The sequence below is a fragment of the Branchiostoma belcheri genome, unplaced genomic scaffold (assembly GCF_001625305.1).
Source record: "Branchiostoma belcheri isolate BF01 breed outbred unplaced genomic scaffold, Haploidv18h27 scaffold87, whole genome shotgun sequence".
Classification (NCBI taxonomy): domain Eukaryota; kingdom Metazoa; phylum Chordata; class Leptocardii; order Amphioxiformes; family Branchiostomatidae; genus Branchiostoma; species Branchiostoma belcheri.
Window position 1 is genome coordinate 1,027,402 of NW_017804542.1, and position 9,111 is coordinate 1,036,512.

General features: G+C 43.7%; 1 protein-coding gene across 1 annotated transcript in view; it reads left to right on the plus strand.

Annotated features, from left to right (window-relative positions):
- The first annotated feature begins 121 nt into the window (after positions 1-121).
- LOC109487289 overlaps positions 122-9,111 on the plus strand; it is a 25,484-nt gene continuing 16,494 nt past the window's right edge. Inside the window, exon 1 of the mRNA XM_019791275.1 lies at positions 122-370. The gene's annotated coding sequence lies outside the window, so the exon portion shown is untranslated. The remainder of the gene's footprint in view (positions 371-9,111) is intronic.

Consider the following 9,111-nt stretch of genomic DNA (forward strand, 5'->3'; position numbering starts at 1 on the left):
ATCGCGCCTGAGCTAGTTCTGGTATCCAGAACCGCGCCTGAGCTAGTTCAGGATACATCCGATCTGTTCTGTCTACAGCAGCGCCCCAAGGCGACACTTCGTGTATCCAACAGACCCGGAACAATCGGCGGGTACGGAGGGCAGGGCGCGGGGTGTCGGGTAACAATGGCGGCGCGGCCACGTGACCAGCTCCCCTAGCGCTCTACACTGTTTATCTATTGTACGGCGGGTACAAAGGAGCCAAGGTACATTTACATCCAGGTGAGGAGTCAGTCGTGGATCGGTGTACAGTCGTCTCTTCTACGTACTACGAAGACGTTTTCGTACTACGAAGACGTTTCGTGGGTCAAGGCGTACGTCAAGACGTCAGGTGAGTTGTATTAAGGACGTAGACAACAGGTGAGACGCTAAACCTGTTGCTTGGCAAAAGAGCGAAGGTACTTTTACATCCAGGTGAATCCGACGTATGTGGATCCTACATACAGCCGTCGCTTCTCCGTACTACGACGACGTTTTCGTAGGAGCTAAGGCGTACGCACGCCGAGACGTCAGGTGAGTTCTTAGAACGTAGACAACAGGTGAGACGCTACACTTAAGCTTGTTGTTTGGTACACACCTGGCGAAAGTGTTTACCTGTTGGTTACCTGCCGTGTCCACCTGACGCGTGTCGGACCCGGTCGGACTGGTCCCACTAACTCGGCGCGCCGAAGCCTTTTTTTTTAGCCTCCACCAGGCCTTTCTGTGGGAATACGGATCGTAGAATTCGGCAAAAAAGAGAGTAGAATTGGCCAGGGGAGTCCGGCCGCGTGGAGGTAGTTTCTTTCCCTCTGCGCGTCCAGTCAAACCTACAAGGCGGACAAACTCCCCTGGCAAATATTCTCCTATATATATAGCCAGCGTAGTTAGTCTGGTAGAGACTTTTTTTCCTGCCCGGACTATAAAAAAAATCTCAGCGTTAGCCTGACAAAATATCCAAAACCGTGTTTTATCCAGAACCCTGCTTTTAGCTCACCCGTGTCCAAAACCGTGTCTGGGGCAAATCTACGTTCTTGGATACGAGAGGACTATCCAGAACCGTGCCTGATCCTAACCCTGACTTATTCAGACATAGAACTAAATAGGCACGTTTCTGGATACATTAGCCCCTCTTACAAAATCACTCCAAACTTCGAGATTAACCACGCACGACTTTTGTACTCAAGTCCATTAATCAACAGTTAATCTAAAGCTAACTATTTGCATCCGGCTTTGTACAATCAGTTTTTATCAACTCACAGCCGAAACAGTTCGATATCTTGTATAGCTTGATATCTATAGTTTTGACAATTTTCTATCAGTGTGTACAAACACAAAATGACTTGAATTCTATATGTTGGTCAGAAGTACGTGGACAGTGTTTTACTCAAGGTTCAACCAGTCACAAAAGTCATTCACAGTAAACTAAGGGCATTCTAGAGTAGACTGCTTGAAACACTAAGACATAAAAATCGTAAACGTTAGATTATTAGCGATGACAGGTTTCGCCGAATTCGGGTTCCATATATCGAGAGAATATATACATGTGTTTAACACTAAACTGGTCACCTCTCTAGTCGTGACCATAGTTTAATCTCCAAGCAGATCCTAGGGTCGAAAAAGACAGTATCAAATTGGCCAGGCAGTATGAGGGTCTTGGGTGGTGTACGGTCCCAGGTATCTGGCGAATGGATACTGCCTGGCCACGTTTAATACCGTCTTTTGCCACCCTAGGATCTGCTTGGAGATTAGCCGTAGTTGACACGGTTACAACAGAAAACTGCCACACACGACTGATACTGAGTACTGGCCGCCCTGCCTCTGCGCTGGTTCACTGCAAAGACACCCGGGTCGCGGTATCATATATCGTGCTGAGAACCGTGCCTAACTTGTTCTGTGTCTGAATGGGTTAGGGTTAGGATCAGGCACGGTTCTGGATAGTCTCCGTGTATCCAAGAACGTAGATTTTCCCGAGACAAATCCAGAATCTTGTTTTTGTATGTTTATGTGCATGTGTTGTATGTGTTTTGTATGAGTATGTGTTTTTGTAATGCCATGTATCTGTATGGATTTATTAGGACTATATGTTGTTTGTTTGTTAGGACTTCAATCATATGTAACAAGTAGCTTCTGTAACATAAAAAAGGACATTTTAAAAGATAAAAAGAAAAGGGTATTTTCCCACACGACTACGCAGCGAAGTGGAACATTCCCAAACCTTGTCTCCATGTTACTATCAACACACCGGCGCCATGACGGTTTTAAAAGTCAGTCACTGTGAAACCACGCAACCAAAACATGGCAGACCGTCTCTAGTGCTTAAAACTGATTAACTGTATCGTATATTAAATCTATGATATGAGACTATATAATTGTACTTTTATTTGTCTCATACTCTGGCAATAGGGCACCTACAGTATTCCTGTCATTGTGAAACCACGCAACGAAACATCTCAGACCGTACGTTCCTAGTGCTTAAAACTGATTAACTGTATCGTTTACTGAATCTATGGTATGAGACTATACCATTATACTTGTATTTTTCTCTTAATTACTCTGGCGGAATGGAACCTATTATTCCAGTCATTGTGAAACCACGCTACGAAAACATCTCAGGCCTTTTCCGGTGCTTAAAACTGATTAACTGTATCGTATATTAAATCTATGATATGAGACTATATAATTATACTTTTAGTTGTCTCATACTCTGGCAATAGGGCACCTACAGTATTCCTGTCATTGTGAAACCAAGCAACGAAAACATCTCAGACCGTTCCCAGTGCTTAAAACTGATTAACTGTATCATTTACTGAATCTATGATATGAGGCTTAACCATTATACCTGTATTTGTCTCATACTCTGGCAATATGGCATTTACTTGGCGTGCCACGGCCGCGATATTTCACGGTAAAACCACGAAACGAAAACATTGCAGACCGTTCCTAGTGCTTAAAACGGAGAAACTTTATCATGTACTGTCACGAGCTATGAAATAGTGTAGCCTGGTTACGAAACCTATCATAGCTCCCGAGTCCAACAGCGAATTTGCGGAGGGAGATGATGTAGGACTCGGGAGCTGTAATAGGTTTGGTAACCAGGCTAGAAAAAATGCGGAACAGTAATACTTGTTTGTCAGCTGTATTGGTCTCATATTCTGGCAATATGTCACTTGTTGGACGTGGTATGACCGCGTATTATCCACCTAAAATGTACACAAACGAGTGACCCTTGGTCGGACTTTGGTATTGTTGTATACTGATCTTTATCAAGAACCATGTCCAGGCACGGTTCAGGATACTCCACACGTATCCAGAACCGTGCCTGGGGAAAATCTACGTTCTTGGATACGCGGAGACTATCCAGAACCGTGCCTGATCCTAACCCTGACAAATTCAGGCATAGAACTAGATAGGCACGGTTCTGGGTAAAATATCTCCTGCGTGATGTGAGATACATGTCTGGCAAACAGGTTCCATAGCCTGTGTCTTTTGGCCTAGTATGTGCCATTTCTTGATAGTATATGAGCTCTAGCTGTAGCTGAGTGGCTATCAAGTATATCTGTGAATCTGGGTACCCCTAGAAGTGATATAGAATCAGAAAACAGCACACTACGCTGGCTATATATAGGAGAATATTTGCCAGGGGAGTTTGGCCGCCTTGTAGGTTTGACTGTCGCGCAGAAGGAAAGAAACTACCTCCCCGCGGCCGGACTCCCTTGGCCAATTTTACTCTCTCTTTTTTGCCGAATTCTAAGATCCGTATTCCCGTAGAAAGGCCTGGTGAATGCTACTAAAAGGCTACGGCGTTTTCTGTAGTTACATTGGAGTCACCTAAAATCTACACATAAGAGTGCCGACCCTTGAACACCCACTCAGACGGAGTTTGGTCTACTCTGTTTTTATTAGCCGCCGCAAGCCTTTTGTCCCACCTGTACTGTAGCCGTTCTGGCCGCCGTACCTGTGCACAGGTATGTCCGGTATCCAGGTGTGCAAGACTACATACCTGTGCAGCTACCTGCTTATACTGACATTTGTTTGTGTGTGGCGGGGTGCACGTGGTCTGTCTGTATGGCGGAGAAGGAGTCTTGCCTTGCTTATCTTATCTTATTGAAATACCACCTACATATGCGGGTTAGTGCGCAGGTAAAATTGAAGCTGTGGAGGTGTTTCTGATGTTTACCTGCACTGGGTCTATAGACAAAGGTACAAATTTAGTCTGATCCATACTTCCTAACTTCTAAATGCTACCGGTAAAATTGTCTGGTGCAGGTATGATTTTTAGTGTACCTGCACCAGTGCAGATATGCAGAAAAAGTATTTCGAGCCCTGTAAGTGTAAGTGAATTTACCATTAGGTGTATACATGACAGCTCCTTTGTGCATTTTAAAGTGTTTGGAGTTAATTAGAGACATAATTACTTAATGGTACAAAAGCACATTGTGTGTGTTCTTATCAACTTTTAAAAAGCCGGTCTGTTGAAGATTTGATACCTTATCACACCAGATAAAAGATAGCAAGCACCCTTTTTTAGATAGATGATTTGTTAATTGACCGAGGACGTTAATTTTTGTCTACAAGATGAACCTAAAATACTCAATCTATTTGTAGTTAGTCCAACTTCCCTGGCTAGTACAGTTAGAAAAACGTTCACAGCGTTCTTGTCTGTCCCTTTCTGTTTGCATGTCAAATTCTGGTGGCAGAATTATGGCTGGTTTATTGCTGTTTATTTCATACGTGCGTCTTTGCACGTACTAAAATGCATAATAGTATTGGCTGCTCTGAGCATTATATAGGCAGACATACACAGTCATCTAGAACATGAAAACTACAAGTATACAATTAGGACTAGAGGATAAAAACAATCATCATCATGATCGTACAACTAAAAGAACAAAAAGTCTTGTTGTAAGAAAAGTCACGTTTATGATGGGCCTTAAATTCTGTGCCGTTAGTAATATCAAGGAGGGTCGTCATTTGTTGTACACAGAACCGTGCCTGTCTAGTTCTGTACCTGAATGGGTTAGGGTTAGGATCAGGCACGGTTCTGGATAGGCTACGCGTATCCAAGAACGTAGATTTGCCCCAGGCACGGTTCTGGATACGCGTGGACTATCCAGAACCGTGCCGGAACATGATTTGGAGTACTATATACTGGCTACATATACAACAGGCCATAAAGTCTCTACCATTAGTTCCATGAAGGAGGTTACCCTCTTTATTTACTCTAGTTTTGGGGTTATTTTTGGCGTGTTTTTAGGCTTTTTATTGGCGTTTCTTTTTCTTTTTGCAATGTTCACCCAAATTACAATGCAAACAAGAAACCCCAATAAAAAAAGCCTTTAAAACACGCCAAAAATACCCCAAACCTCTGCTTGGAGAGTACTCCATAGTTACCCCGTCATACTGGCTTGAGCTTTGTGTACACAATATGCCTCCATAACGATCACAACTCCCGGGCAAACACTTTGAACTGTAATCCGCAGGCCATCGATCAAGTCAGCTGAAGTACTACATGTAGTATGGTGGGCGGTGCGTACACATGACAGGTATAGAGGTATGGGCCTAGCCTCTGTAATCTCCAAGCAGATCTGTCGGTGGGGGAAGACAGTGTCAAATTGGCCATGGCCAGCCAGTCAGCATTTGCCCACCGAAATGCATACAGACTGGCTGGCCATGGCCGATTTGACACTGTCTTCCCCCCACCGACAGATCTGCTAGGAGATTATAGCCTCTGCACTATAAGGCTTCAGAGGTGGTTGAAAAGAGTAAAAATTGGCCCAATAGACAGATAACATGCCAGGGGAGTTAGTCCGTTGAAGGAGTACAGTTTGCCCATCTCTGTAGTGCTTTAGTGGACCAACTCCCCCGGCATGTTATCTGTCTATTTGGTCAACTTTTACTCTTTCCATCCGCCTATGAAGCCTGGTAGAGGCTAGTGTTGGCCATGCCGGTAATCTCCAAGTGCAAATGTTGATGTCTCTGGGACAAGCTTAAGGCAACACTTACCTGGATTGTATGTATCTATTTTTCATTGTTAAAATTGTCACATCTAAAGACATATGCTTATGACTAAATGTTTCTGATTCACTTGGTCGACAGGGAAAACTGACGGTCTTCTTACAATAATAACCGTCGCCATGTGATAGAGCAACATGTTATTAGTACGAGAAGTCGCCCATGGCTAATGGTGTAGAGTATAAGCTATGTGGATGGGTATTTGATGGGTGTGTATTAAGAAGACATTGTCTGTCCGGTTATCACACAGTGGGGGGTTTTCATAATAACTATGGTAGACAATTAGTTACACAGGTGCAACTACCGTCGTCTGGTAGGGCACATTTGCACTACGCTTGGGTACTAATACTTCAAAGGTTAGAGAAAAGATGTATGTATGTATAGCTCTGGTGCTTTAGCGTTTTGGAAAGACTGACCAGGAGAAAAATACTTTCAACTGGTGAAACTTACCATCGAACCCTCATAGTTTCGTAGCATTGGAGACTTTAGCTTCCTTTCTTGCCGTCCCTTTTGAAATTAATTTAGAGTTAACGTTTATATCATGCTCTGGTTTCGAAGAATGAAGCCAAAACAAGAATTTGAAGAAGAAAGAAATTATAACTGTTACATACGACGAATTGACCCTGCGTCAGCTACATTTTTTGTGTTGTTTGTCGCCAGGCAAATTATATTTGTTGTCTGAGTCTGTGGTACGTAAAAGTATGCTATGAGTCTGTTTATTCTCCCATAAATCCCATGCCCTTGAGCCATGTGGGTACTGGGAAAGGATCGGTGCTTTTGTTGTTCTAGAAGCTCTACACGTAAATAACTCTCATAAGTCATGATGTCACAGATCTTATTTCCAAATAAGGGACCCTCCATAAACACCGGTGAAATACATGTAGCTCAATCGGAAAGTTCAAACCCCGGCCTGAAAATACCATGGAGGTAGAAAACTCCATGGTCATACCAAAGACTTTGAAAATGGTACATACTGCTTTCTCTGCGTAGCACTCAGCACAAATGAGAACTGCGTAGCACACAGCACTGTGTGGCCCAGGGGCCATAGAAATGGAGATGGCTATCACCCCTGTATGCTCTGCACGGGGTGGAACGGGACCTCTAAACTAGCATCCACAGCATGCCAAAAACTGGGGGTTTGTGGGTCTTTGGGAGCTTTTATGTGCTATTTTCTGATTGCATATAGACATCATAGTCGGCCTGGAGGAATTACCCCCGATTAGAACTAGGCTAATCAGAAAAGCCGAAGACCACCAAACCCCCAGTTCTATAAGCCTGCTACGGAGGCTACCTATAAACACACACGCATAGGGTTGAGACGACGCGTATCTGCTTGGAGAATAGGCAAATATTAGCACGTGTCACAATCGTTACATGGAGACGTCGGGAAGGAAAATAAAACGTCGTTTGCCTGAGACAAGTGGACGGCTGTTGGATGTGGCGTGTCAAATAATAATAATGCGGGTTTTATTTGAAACACCTCACAGCCCGAAGGCTGAATTACATGTCCCGTACATTGTATAAAAACATTGTATAAAAACATATTGTGACAATATAATCATTACATTTTACAATACAACACTAAAAGTTAAAATACCAACCTCATTAAAAGTACTAGATTAAAATCAAATATATAACGGCATGTACATTACAGGATTACATTACAGAGTGCTGTTTAAAAGCTGGACGAGGTAAGGCAATGGGCTTTTCACATATCTTGCTGTGCGTGCTGGCAATTGGTCTAGTTTTTTGTTCTGTCTTGTTTCCCTCCCACTGATCTCTCCCCGAAGTCGAGGAAACCAATGTCTGTACTGTTCAGACTTGTACAGCTTCTGGGCAAACTTCAGGCACAGAGAGACACGTCGGTCTTCGAGTTTCTGGAGTTGTAGTGCTTCACATGCTGCAGAGTAACTGTGAAAGGTGTTGCCGAGGATGATCTTAGTTGCCCGCACTTGGATGTTCTCTATCTTCCTCCGTTGACTGGACGTTAAGCCTGGATGCCACAGGGGTGTTGCATACTCCAGGACCGGCCGTACGAAACTCGTGTAAACAGTAACCAAGTCGTGTGTTGGTAGGTGAAACTGCCTCAGCCTACATAGGAGATACAGCCTTTGGTTCCCCTTTTTACACATTTCCAGGACGTGCATGTCCCACTTCAGATCTGACTGAAAGGTTACTCCTAAGCACTTGGCGATACTGACAACTTCAAGTTCGTGGCCGCCAATGCTGAGAACAGGAGGAGGAGGTGGAATCCGGACAAAGCAGACTTGCATTGCCTTACACTTCCCCGGGTTCAGTTTCATTCTGTTGGTTTCTGTCCACGTAGAGAGGTTGTCAAGATCACCCAAACGGCAAATATGGCAGTCTTGTCAATCGTAAAGAAATACACAGATGATATCGTATTGTAAATGTGTACTAGGTTTACTGAATGATCAACATAATACACAAATACATGTACATTTTAACAGAATGCAATGTTCCATTTGAGGTCACCGGAACAGAACGTGTGCCCTACTTGGTCGCAAGGTATGTGATGTAGTATGTACTGTTAAGTAACGCTGGTTTGTTGTTCCCAACAGTGGTGCTTTAGCGAATATCGTTCAGGCTCCCTGTCATGTGAAGTGGTCCAACTCGTACCAGATCAAACCTGCGGAAGAGGGAGGAAGGTGCCTGTACTTCGTTGCGGCGTCTGCAGGCGACATTTTTGCCGTGTTCTCCGCCATTCCGAGGGACGTGTCCACCTGGTACCATCTCCAGATCAGTTATCAAGGTGTTGCTCTCTACAAGGTAACGTCATCGTTTCCTCTGAGCTTCAAGATCTTAGGCATCAACTGTATATACATACAATCCAGTCAGGTTTTTCTAAAATCGAATCCTGATTCATTACAAACATTCGACACAGAACAGCCATCACAAAACTCCGGATTAGTTCATATAGACTCCACATAGAAAAATGCAGACATGACTGCATTCCTCTACAGGAAAGGATTTGCCAATTTTGTAATTTAGATGATTTTTTTTATTCCAACATGTAATCACCAGACGTGGTGACGACACACTCAAGTTTTCAACTTATATTAA